General features: G+C 35.2%; 1 protein-coding gene across 2 annotated transcripts in view; it reads left to right on the plus strand.

Annotated features, from left to right (window-relative positions):
* LOC117234290 (probable serine/threonine-protein kinase dyrk2) overlaps positions 1-13789 on the plus strand; it is a 266454-nt gene that overhangs the window by 120171 nt on the left and 132494 nt on the right. The window lies entirely within an intron of this gene.

The following is a 13789-nucleotide window of genomic DNA, read 5'->3' on the forward strand; positions in this document are numbered from 1 at the left end:
TTATTTTTCGATTCATGTATTTATGTCTATGTAGATGGATTATGTGTTACTAGGGCATGCATGTTGTTCATCGTGTAGTGAAATCATATGGTTAAGCATTCAACTGCTTTTACTTCGCGGTACTGTTATTATAGCGAAAGCCAAACATTTTAGTCGTCATTACAACATCTAATCGTTAATAATTTTCCTTTAGCTACATCGTCATGCTTCTTTTCTGCATTTCATAAAATTCTATCTTATTTCATCTTAAAATTCTTAATTCTTAAAATTCTATCTTATTGGAGTACAGTTCAAGGTGAAAAATTTTTAAATGAAAAATGTAGGCTAATCAGAGTAAATAGGTTAAAGTATAAAATACCGTTCGTATGATTCGACAAAGGTTGAGAAATTAAAGGACCGTGTTTCATAAGTAGATAAATGATTTTAAGCACACAAAATCACTAGCCTGGATTATGGGCTCTGTAATATCATTGATGGAAAAAGTGTTCTTTGTCATTAGCGTCCATTAACGTTTCAGCCATGTCCGTTTCTGTTACGTAAAGTTCGTTACATTAAAACGTGACCAAAGAAAAATTACATTCTCACATCAGTATATATGTCGTGTATATGTTTTATGTACAATATAGCGATAGCAATAGAATGAAAAGAATTTCTGAAGTTTATAAATGGAGACGGAAATTGAAGTATTTTAAGACCGATCTCTCGTTTATGAATCATATATTCTTCTCGTATATCTTCTTATTATTACTGACCTCTTATTTACGTTCACGCATTTTTTAATGCGTACATCAACGCTATTCGATTGGAAAATTTCATTACAAAGCGAACGAAAAGATCTCGCTCGAAAATAGTCGTAGAAATCCAACACCGTCTTGCGAACAGAAGATTCATCTCCAACAGATACTACGTTATCATCTATCCAGATTGATGAATTGTTCAGAAAAGTGATGACGAAGTTTGCTACTTCGTGATGAATATAGCAACTCGCAAGTAACATCCGCGTATATTTATTGAAAGACATTTCTAGCGAGTTGGTAATATCGGTCAAGTGTCAAACTTTATATATCGTGCACCTTAACGATTGAATTGAGGGAATCTCCAGAGAATAAGCACTCAAAATCTGAGTCAAGGTTGTCGCAAATAATCTTACCTTTAAATAATTTCACCCCTTTGATTCAGTACTTCCCCTTTCATGATCAATTCGATTTTTGAAAGTGTCGTAATATCAGCGTAGCTGCAACGTTAGTACTATACAATAAACGTCTAACGTTTAATTTCTCAAGGATCAAACGATCAACTTCGATGGAGTTAATCAACTTGTCGTTTAAGTGGCTCAATCGGTAATGAAAAAATGTTCGTCATGACGCAAGAAAATACGATACTAAAAGTTCCTTTGAAAAACAGAACGCCGTCTAAGTATCTCTGCGTCAGTCTCTGGTGTTACTCAAATTTGAGACGTCGTTAGATTTCTTCGAGTGACAATTACTCGCGAGAAAAGCAACACGTAATGGGCCTATCGCGAGTCACTTAGCTGTTCTAGCGTCGGACTATCACCGATGCTAGCCGCGGTATGAGCATTAATGGACGTATTTCCGGGACACGAGGTTGGCTAACGTAAATGAGACGAGATAGAATGGCCGTGCACTGTGACCTGAATTTCTTTAAGGGCACCAGTTCGAAGGGTGATCGTTCACGTAGACTTGTTACAGTTCAAGAACAGGGGCATAACCCATTTAAGACCTATTTCAGTTCAGAGGAAACTATTGACAAGTACATCGCTGAAACCGCATTCAATTGCATTCGTGCAACCATATAAAGGAATAGTAATTACTGGACGATCTTTCTTTTGATTGCTCGGATTATTTCTTTATTGTTGACAGTGGAAATTTCGTACTAATTTAATTCGCTGTAATCGATGTCTAATCTGTCGTTAATGGTTAATATTCTGCAATATTGGTAATTTCATTGGGGATTTTGGTAATCTTCGTTTATCGGACAGTTTCTATGAAGCTAATATCTCCTGATTGTATTAGGTTGTCCGAAAAGTGTCTTTCTTTTACGGACACGTTTTTTACAACAACGCATCTTTATACAAACATGAAAGCTAATCTGTCAAATGTTGTGATCTTTATCTTGATAGAACAAAATGGATCATACGTAATTCGATAAAATAATATAAAACGAAAAATGTTGTGCATCCATTATTTCCTTATGAAACGAAAGAAACGTTTCGGACGACCTAACGACTGATCTTGAATGTTAGATTCTTTGGTCAATGATCGATTATCGTCATTTGAAGATGTAAAACTATGTAGGACGCATATAGTGGTCTTATAACATTCGGTCACTCTGTTCACGAATGGAAGTTACCCTAACTGAATCTTCAGTTAATTCAGCACGAAGGTTGAGTAACAAATGAACTTCAACCGCATCTGACTAGTGACGTTAGAAAACTCATTACCTGGAAGCTTCTCTATTCTACAAATCTATTAAACAAACCTTTTGTATGCGTACATAAATCAAGTCATTCGTTAGAAACAGTATAGTACATATATCATGTTGAACGATATACAATTTAGCAATTTAATTACAGACTTCCAGCTTTCTTTATTACGATATCTACTATAACTTTATTTTTCTCCGTCAATTAAAAGTATTAGTTTTGCACCCATTTTCGTTAACTATACGTAGATTAATAATACAATTTCATAATAAAATTTCACCATACATTTCACCATTTTTTGTTTCACACGAAACGATAAATTCAATACAAACCAAATATTCGACGAATCTCGAATGTACCTAGTAAATATTTCAACGATCATAAACCAGAGAGATCAGGAGAAATACACGCAGCACGATATATCGACGAGATCATACCAGTGGTTGGGAAAAAAGAGGGACACGGACTAGACGATCGGCTATCACGCGAAACGCGTATCAGTTTTGTTGCGCGAACGCCGGTTTGCCTGAAATCGAAACCCAGTTCTGTTAGGTCGCAAATATTGTTGCATTCGCTTTTGACAAGCGGCACCGTTAAGCCTTCGTTGCGGCAACGTCAGACGTGATTCATATCTGCTCGACATTGAGCCATTGGCGAAACGTTATACTCTTATTCCGGGTGTAGCTCCCAACCTGCATAAACCATGCAGAAAACAGAATTACTTCTGGTTCCAATGTTATTCCGCTTACAGGAAATATTTGCAGATGTTTCACGTTTTTTCAACGAGGCTTGTTTCTTAATGAAGCCTTTAGGATTTCTTTCCGGAATGAATATATAATTTTTATAATCGTATGAAATTATTTTTCCAATCCTCTTACATAATGACCTCTTCATTTAGGTTTTCAATAAACAAGTTTAAAACATTAAGGATTATTCGCTTGACGACGAGCTGCGGTTAAGTAACTTAAAACTTATACGTGTATGCAGCTTTCGCATTTGCTGTGTCTCATTAATCGCTTTCCTATTTATAGAACATTGTAATCCGTCGAGAAGCACTGAATTTTCAAACAAGTTGGGATAATCGATCGTTTGTGTTTCCACGTGCGTGTTTAAATAGTCTACATAGTATGTCCACATTAGGGGGATTCATGTGAAATTGTTTTTCGGCCTGTTGAACATAAGAGGATGATATTTATCGCTGATATACGAGGAAATATTTAGCGTTCGCTGAATTGTCTTTTAACTATTCTGTCACAGAATGGTCGATTCGATATTTCTCTCTACTTATTATCAATTATACTGAAAAAAAAGAATACGTGTTCGAATAATTCTACAAAAGATACAAGTATCGTTTAAATCGAAAAACAAAATTCTACGGTATAAATCTTCACGTACAACAAATAAAATCACGTTAAGGTTACACGGAGGAAGAAAAAAGGAGCGACCAGAATGGCTCAGTAATTCCATTACATCAAATTACCTACAAAAATGATGGATCGAGTCCAAGAAATCGAATCATGTTGCACTCGTTTCCATCAAATTTAACAGAATGGATTTGTTATCCCAGTGATAAATAGATGCTATCGAAGATAAAATTAGCATCGTTTATGTGCCACAATGATCCGATGTACGAACAGGGATGACAGTGATTCAGGACAAATTCTATGTAAAATTGACATGAGCGTGGTCTTTCATTAATACGGGACACCTGTAAATCTGGTAACGATCGCATACACCGCACGAAAAGCAATTCAACCCTGATCCCTATCAACGTCTGCAAACGAGCACACGGTGCTTAAATCGATCGAAAATTGCCAGTCAAGAATTGGATCAAGCTTGTCGTGTCTGGAAGCACGTGTAGTACACGGAGAGACAATACGTTCACATTGCTACACATTTCCCCTTGTGCAGCCTGGACAAATCGATAGCGAGGACCCTGTAACTCGGCCACCCCTACCATCGCCGCCCTTCTATCGATACACGAAACCATTCTCCAGACGCGATGTTGAGAATCTCTTATTAGATTAATTATTAATCCATTATTAATATCATAATCAGGACAGAGTAAATATAGGAGTGGCGGAAGGCTAGTCATGCTCTGTAAATTGGATATTATTAATTAAGTATTAAATGTTTAAATATGGAAGCATTAAATATAAACAAGCGTATCAATAATGTTCTAATTACTAATAAATGTTAAAATAAATAATGTTCTATCGAGGAAGGTCGCAACCTATTGCCACTTTGCCAACTTATCGTAAAATATTAAATACAAGCTTGACACAAATTATCTTTTATTTAAATGAGACACTTTTCAGACTTTAGAATTGATTCTATAATTGTTCTAAAGTTGATATAGAATGAGAAATATAATTTAAATTAGAGTAATAATTTAACAATTTACACCAAGTTCAAATATTTTTTTTTTCGATTTTATGATCAAAATTCTACGTATCTGCTTTAAAAACCAAATTCTACACAATGTATTTGTTTAAGCTTGAAATTCAGAAGCTATGTATTTCAAGAGAATTAAAGAGAAAAGACAGTGTCTTCTACAAACTTATACAGGATTTTCCAAGGAAAGCTGATTCCTGCCAACAGTGTTACTCATCACTGTAAATAACAAATGCCTACCACCTCCTTTTCTATTCGAAATAGTTCTAATAGAAACGACTAAGGAAATACATCATCCTACCGCAGCTAGAGTTGGAAAACTAAATATTCGTAAAGTAATAATTAACTACGTTAATGCTTGTAGACTAGAGGTTGACGATCATGTTGAAAAGAATAAGTAACGTATAGATACTGGAAATTGAACGTTCAGTGGAACTTTCTGCTCGTCTTATGTCTCTTTCAGCACACTACAAGTGTCTGTATCTCCTTTATCTTTACAGTCTCTAGAGAATGCAAATTAGCGTTTTCTCTCAGTACATCTGCTACCGGCAAATGCGTGTACCGAGTTTATAATCGTATGCACACACGCGTTGCTTCCATTCCTCCTGTCGTTTGGTCGTGCATTGTTTGCGATATAAGGTCTAACGTGTTCGATCGAGAGAACGAGTCTCGTACGTGATAAGACAACAAACTAAGGACAGATGCGTCTTATCTTGGCTCTGATTGACACGATCTGCTACCTGTCTTCCGATATTACGTACTTAAGCGATCGTAGGTATTAATGATATTAAGTAGATAATTGAAATTTGGAATTTAAACGTGACTTTTTCACGCTACAGTTAAATTCGGTACTTGGCTCGATCGATAGTTTAATCGAAATTTAATTGCGTGCATGAAATTCGAATGAAATACTATGATTACGCATTATAGATACATACATATGTATTTTTTGAGATGATTTCTAGAAATGTCACATAATTACTCGCTTGATCATAATTAATCAATTTTAAAAGATTATTTTATAAAAGTATACATACATGTGAACATTTAGGTAATTGTGACTGCATACGGCATATGTTTCGTATAATAATGTCATGACATCGTTCTCTGTCAGGGATGTTTGCAAAAGAAAGATTAAATAGGCCACCAAAATAAGGAGCTAGAGAAATGAAGAAAGCGTTACTTATGTCTTAAGTTGTAGGTTTTTATTTTTATTAAATTTTTACAGAGTTTAGATATGGTAAGAAAACTATCGATTGGAGAAGTTTACTTTAATATGTGTGCAAACTAATTCCGGAAATCTAGCTTCGATTGCGGAGCTTTGAATTTCCTTGGTGGTATTTGCTAATAAACTCAATTCCGGCTCGACTGTGGACACACCTGAAGTTTAGTTAGTTCCTCTAACGATCGATCTTGGAGGATGCAGCATTTCAAGGATTAAATAACGCTAATCATTCAATTAGTCCAATTACGTAATGTATTTCGTTGGTAAATCTCACAATTTCAGTTCGTACGAAATTCATCTTCGTTGACTGCACTGATTAAAAAGACTACGTAGAAATTCTAAAAACACTAGGCCAGAATTTCTCTGCAATTTTACCGCTGTAAATTTCCATTCGATTTGCTCCGTGGAATGATTAAAAGGACAAAAATGAGCCGATTGATTAACTACGGTAATTTGTGAAAATTACTTGGAAAACGAGTCATCGCATTATCAAATTCTCCGAATTATCCAGTTCGACGAAAACACGATTAAAGGACAGGTCATCGTATTATGGAGGAGCAAGGCTGTTTCCGCGTTAACGCGCGAACAGTTTTCGAGATTCCACGAGTATGGATGAGAATCGCGCTGGTTTTTCCGCGTTTCATGCGGGTCACGCGTGTCAACGAGCTCACGAACTTTTAACAAGTTTGTATTCCGAGTGCAGAGTCCGTCTCTCTGTATGTCATTTGTTCCCCACGATATACGCGGCAAGTGCTCGTCTTAAACGTGCGAGCGTGTGTGCTTACGAATTTCGCGGCATCCGGCTGATGCTGATGGCGCAGTTGTGTTATTGACTATTGGGTGAGCTTGTAATTATTTCTCTTAATTGCATTTCGTAAAACAATGGTCGGTATTGTTAGTTCGGTTGGTTCTCTTCATTGTTCTTGTCGATGTAACTACTTCAAACGCGGACCTAGATGCAAGATCAAACAGATTTCTATTAAAATAATTTGTAATAAGGAAATACATAAGGATAAGATATTAATCGTAAATGACAAAAGAATTCGTTATTTCACTTTTTAAGTAAACACTGGTTACATGTGTCGCGTATATCTGTGTACTATACGTGTCTCGTTATGGAAAGCTTATTACGAGGAAAACAAATACATACATATAGTGAAAGTTCATTAATCTGAACCTATTAAGAGGAAAATATTTGATGTATGAAACTGGAGCTGATATAATGGCAAGTCATCCATTCTCCTCACTATCTTGACTTTTCTTTCATAGAATAAAAGTTCACGTCCTGATAAATGAAGTCAATGAGCAGGAGTTCATTTAATTAAACGCAAACAAAAGTTTCGTTCTAAAAGTAAATGGAATTCTATCGTAGTATATAGATTTTGATCTTGTCTTGATTATGTCTTCAATAAGGAACAGTCGTAAACCGGATCTCGTTATTTTCTATAAATAAGCTAGTTGTATAAATATAACTTCCTTCCTTTCTGTTGGTTTTACAAACTTATCAGATTTTTGTGCTCTATGCATAGTGTATATGTATGTTGGATAATCGTAGTCAAAAGGGTTAGTGACAGCGAAGAGTTAAGTTACTCGGGACAAACAATCTGCAACTTCAACAGAACTTCTTTCTTTACAACGGACATACTCTTTTTCTTTGCAACAGACATACTTCTTTCTGTACTAGAATGCTACAATTGTTACGAACATTTCTTCAGAGCACTTCCCTCTGATTTTCCTATTCACTCACGTACGTTGTATACACACACTTTTATTCCAGTTTCCCTCGCGGACAAGCATCTTGTTTTCCTATGGCTTTTTATCATACTCGGAGTTTTTTACTTGGAACGCCACAATTTGTATACTTTTTACCGAAAGAATACCGTACTACGAGACTTCAAAACAGCGTAGGAAACAAAGAAACAATGCAATTTGCTTTGTATTTCGTGATCTTCTCGTTTACTAATTTTTATTATAATTCTAAGGAATTTGAAATTTGTGCAAATGTACGAAAATATGTAGAATATCCGAAGACAAGAAAAGTTGCATATCGCGTTTAATAGATGAAACAAAGCTCAACTTAAATTGCTTGAAAGATGAAGATGGTTGAAAAATCATACATATTAGATTCCTAATAAATTTGCTGCGCCTGCTCCTTCATATGAACAGACTATCGATATTATGATTAGAGACGGTCAATATTTCATGCGAAAAATTTTTTATGACGTAAGAATATATGAAATTCATATAATATACATCAAGTACATATACAAAATGACTTATACTAGTTATAATATTTAGTAGCTGAAACAAATTGCTATTTAAATTTCGCTTCCTCAGTTATGTTAATCAATGTATATATTTGCATAAACATCCGTAGTCTATTTATAAAATAGACGACACGTTGGATATGTGTTACCCAAACCATGTCCATATTATTATTGTACATCATTCATGGGTTCTTTTATAAACCCTTTATCTATCGTTCTTCATTTCCCATCCTCGTGCAACGTTACCTCGTCGACCACCCTTGTCACGTTTTCATGTAATTTCGTTTCACCAGGGGTGCTATATCGTCGCGATATACGCATGCAAACGCAGCGGCACATAAATTTCAAGGGATTCGCGCGTTCGCATTACTTTCGCGATTTTGTGGCCGCGTGCATATGCGAACATGTCGTCACGGGCTTGAAACCTCATCCTTCGATGCCGAACTTAAAAATAGCGACCAAACAACTGGTATTTTATCACTCAGATGCGACTATTTACCGCAGAATGACTCATTTTGTCCTATAATCGAATTTTTTCTCGAACACCAGTCGAATTAAAAAGAAATTTCGTAGACGAGAGTCGAAGAATTTAGGAAGAGAGTGAAATTTGTTTATTTTATTGGGAATTGAATCAATACTTTTATGAATTTTGTGCGTACTTGTTGTGCTTTTTTAATTCTTTTACGTCTTAATGTCACTTTAGCTTCGATCGAGAAAAAGATCTTCAATAATTTAAATAAATTTTTAATATACGATCGAAACAGGAAATGATGGATATCGATGACTATTCTTCGTAAAATCTTCATGTAGAGTTTATCGTAATTAACTTTGCACAAATTTATAATTCAAATACTAAATACTTCCTTCGGTCCTTCATACATTCAGCTATTTCTATAACTGTCTTTCACTTTTATGCTTGCATTATCGTGTTTTTGTTACACAATTAATCGTTTAAATGAATACCATACAATTGAAATAATTATACTCTTCACTTCATCAACAATGATTCCCTACACCGCCACTTCTACCATTTACATTTCACTGCTTCAATAGTCACTTCAACTATGTAGATAATTGTACTTCAATTTCATTAATGACACTCATGCTATCAGCCACTTTTACCATTTTAACTTTCTCTTTAAGTACCATTACTATTATTGCTTCAGAAACGTAGCTGATATTATCAAATTGGAACTAAAAAAAAAAAAAAACCCAAGAAAAGTAAAAAAAAAACTAAATATGAAATATGAAATTGAAAAACTAAAAGACCAAAAGGTCTGAAAAAGTAGAATAAACTATTATATTTGCGACGCGATTTACTCGACTCACCATTTTATTTCACGTCTATTTTTCCAAAAATCTCCATAATTTCATTTCTTTTTCTTTTTTTCATCTATTCATCGTGTCAACGCGATTTTATTACCTTCAATCTCGATTGCCATCAAACCAACCCTCAGCACCAAAGTATTAAAATTTTCCTATAAATAAGACGTCTCAGAGTTTCTGGCGGTGATTTATATGCCACTTACGCACACGTTTCGTTTGCCAGTCTGTGTACTTACTTTACCCTCTTCATTATCGTTAAACCGGTTGCTAAAGCGACCCCTGGCTGGTCCAGCACCCTTGTTTTCGGTAGAACCCTTCGTCGTAAAGGGCCACCGACAAGGTCACTCTTTCAATCAGCGCTCGACGGCTTAACGAAGCTGAAAAAGACCGGCAGAAATACAGGTTATACCCATGCTTATACACCAGACGATGATTTTAGTCAGATCCTCAGACGGAGATGGATATCTGCTTAAGAGCTTCTGTTGCTGGTCACTACATTCTATTGTAGCTTAATGTGTTGGCTTGCTGCATATGAAATGTCGTTTTCACGAATTAAATTTTAACCACGCGTAATTTCGATTTAGGATTATAACGATAGTAATTGTTGAAAATATTTAATTAAATGTTTTAATTCTTCTATGCACCGTTTGGAAGGAATTTTTTATTGTTTCACGTTTATACGGATTACATACAAATATGTTAAAAATCTTTATCAATATAATATAGAAATATATGAAACCTTCGCTTTTGGAATTTTTATTTTTATTGGGCAAATTCCAAATATTTGATATCACGCGTTCAACGCGGCACCAAAAAGGGTAGCAGAAATACTTTCCTTTATCTCTTAAAAAAACGAGCCATTATCTTTCCTACTATACATAAAAATTCCATTCACATTATTCAACGAAAAAGTTATTTGTTTCAAATGTTACTACCTTCAGCGCCATATACGACATTGTATGTTATCGAATACGGATCAATCGACTTACGTTCGGTTCTGAGGTTTTCCCCCTGGAAATTGGGTGAGGGGATTAAGGGGGATGTCGTAGCTCGATCTGTGGATTATCGGCTCTGAATGTTAGTTTCATGCCGCAATATAGCAAATATTTATATCACGAATATACTCCGTGATAATTGCCTGCTTTGTCGTCCTATTATTAATGGATTTAATGAATAAGTGAATTTACGAATAATCGTGATTTTACAATCAAAAATGCCAATTTCTTTTATGAATACGACGTTCTTATTTCCCATTGGAAAATAATTGTAATGTGCAGCATACGTATAGGATGTGTAACAAGAGTACATTTGTTCTCTAAGCGATATTTAAGAGAGAAAAATTCAGAATATAATCTGATTGATATAGGATCTATCTCGTTTAGTATGGAGAGCGGATCTATCCGCTGTGTTAAGACGATTGTATTGTAGGTCGAATAAATCTATCTGCTGTCGAACTGAATCAGATTCAGCGATGCAGTTTAAATATTTATATTTGCATTTTGTATCTTTTCATGTCGTACTTTATCATGTTACAGTGAAGAAACGACTCGATATTTTTAGAACAGCGTGAGAATAAAAAACCAAAGTGTGGTACGTGCGAGGAAAATACAGAAAATACAATTTACTGTGCGCAGTTCTTTGTTTTCCTATGTAATACATATCGTACAAAAGAAGTTTATATAGTAATATAAAAATGTATATATACACAATTAACTTTATCAGACATTAAATTACAATCAAAGTCTATTTAAATTACGTAGGTAATTTAATTTTAGTCCACGATAGTAGTTCGCCATTGCGTTTTTTCTTAAACGTATTAAACTACAAACCTAAACTCTAACACACAAGTTTAATAACATTTGAATGTAATTTGTCAAACTTTCACAAAAAATAAAACGTAAGAATAAATACGAAGAGTAATTTAATGCAATAATTGGAAGAGTAATTTAACGAAAGAATATCGCTATAAGCTCGAAGAAATGTCATTTACTGTATAATTCTCTGACAAATTTGTATCAATCCACCAAACAATTTTAAACCTTCCTCGTATAAAAATGCACCAAAAAAACGTACGAAAGATCACTGGCAGAACCATCAATGAATCATTACGAAAGCAACTTCCATCCAACTTCGTTCCATTTTCAAGATTCTCATTCACTATAAATTTCCACATCCGTCTCGTACAATCGTCACAGAATGTGCACGTGATGCTGACACGAATTCGAGACCCTTGAAACACCTGATGATGAATCGAACGATAATTTCCCAGCGCAATTTCGTCCCCTGGACGCACGAACAGCAAATTTCAAAGGAAAGGAAATGCTTGATAACGTTTCACGCGCGCATACTCTGACGATTGAGAAGGGTAAAAAAACAGTACCAGGGACCTTGACCACCGAGTTCTGCATCGATGGTCATATTTATTCGAAGAGCATAGCCAGCCTTCGAAGAGAAATTGGTATTAATAGATAGCCTGCGTTCTCGTAGACTTCGATTAATTTCAGGTCTCTCGTCATTTTCCAAGGCATTCGTGAGAGCCATCCGACACAGAGGGATCGAGTATCCGACCCTTATTAAGGTAGTCACTAATGAATATTAATTATACCTTCGTGACACATACACACGCATACATCTTCACGCTTGATGTGTATACATCGTCGTAATTTGTCTTTTACGAGAACCGTTCGACATTTAATGAGACGCTCGAGAAATGTTGAAAGCAGTGTTGGAGCCGATCGGTTGGAACGATGCCGATTTTTTTTTTTAACAAACATTTTGTACTTTCTTGCGTCTTCGTGATAGTTTTACCCTTTTATTTGATTGATTACAATTAGTTCATTGCGAGTATATGTCTGTCTTGTTTTGCTTTTTTATTACGTTTATATGCGAATCTTCCCGTGCCTTAAAAGAGTGACACGAAGAGGCACGTATTTGGATTTAATGGGAGATGATGTTGTTTTAGTTACACTTCTCGTAAATATTTCAATTTTGAGGCCAGGGTAAAATATCAATCCAGTGTACGTAACTTTGCGAATGAGTAATATCAGTGTAATTTGTTTGCAACTGTCGTGAATGAGAAAAAACAATTTGTCACCTGTCGCTGAAGGCACTCAACTGCTAAGTGTATTAAAATTGGAGCAGAGTAAAAGTGGTAGCCACAGTTCTGTAAATTACAAATTGATCTTTCTTTAGAAATAATGATCGCGCGTACCATTTTTCATCCCCATTCACGAAAGATACTTCCCACGAGAGAAAAATCGTCTCGCTTTTCAAATACATAAACATCTTTTTAAAAACATCATCCATTAATTTCTATGACAAAGACTACAGCCAGATATTTAAATCGCGAGTAATTCTCGATTAACTCAGTTCATCGAAAAATGGTAAAAAATGAAATTAAAGATTGAAAAATAAAATTGAAGAGGTCGATGTGCTCGCACTTGTACGTGTTTTATCATTTCGTATTATTTACCCGAGACATCGAGTCGTCTTATAACAATATTTATTTGATTGTGTGCTATTTTCTTCGATAATACTCGTGATACCCTGTGGCGTACTAAGAACGTCGTGCGTATCAAGCAAATTACCAGGCGTACACGCTAATTCAAGAAAGTGATTTAGATTATGGTATAAGGCATAAAGCAACGTTTCCAACAACACACGATCATCCTTCGATCAGCCCACGCACGCACCTCGATACCTTTATATCGAATGCATAAAGAAGATTAAGCAAACAGGGTTGCACGAAGCCTGAACGGACCACGTGTTGCGGTTCCGTACGCAAATTGAGAACTTCGCGATTTTATTGCGAGACCACACTGGAATGAATACGCCATTGTTCAAAAGTTTGGAATCGTTTGTTCGTCTTCTTCAATATTCTTCTCAGTAGGATATCCTAAGATTTTTTTTCTTAGCACGTACATGTTAAAGCTTATTCCTTTTTCAAATATATCGTTTACTTGGTAGAGAAGAGTGACAATTATGATGGTAAGGAAAATCAATTTTTGAGAATTATTGGTTTGAAGGATCAGAATAGAAGTGGATAATGAAAACTTGTTTATTTACGATTAGCTAATTTTTGAGGAATCCTAATAATCTGTATCTGTATTACTTACTATCATAAAAACGGGTCAA

Source organism: Bombus vosnesenskii, unplaced genomic scaffold (assembly GCF_011952255.1).
Source record: "Bombus vosnesenskii isolate JDL3184/JDL3185 unplaced genomic scaffold, Bvos_JDL3184-5_v1.1 scf7180000013304, whole genome shotgun sequence".
In the NCBI taxonomy this organism is placed as follows: Eukaryota; Metazoa; Arthropoda; class Insecta; order Hymenoptera; family Apidae; genus Bombus; species Bombus vosnesenskii.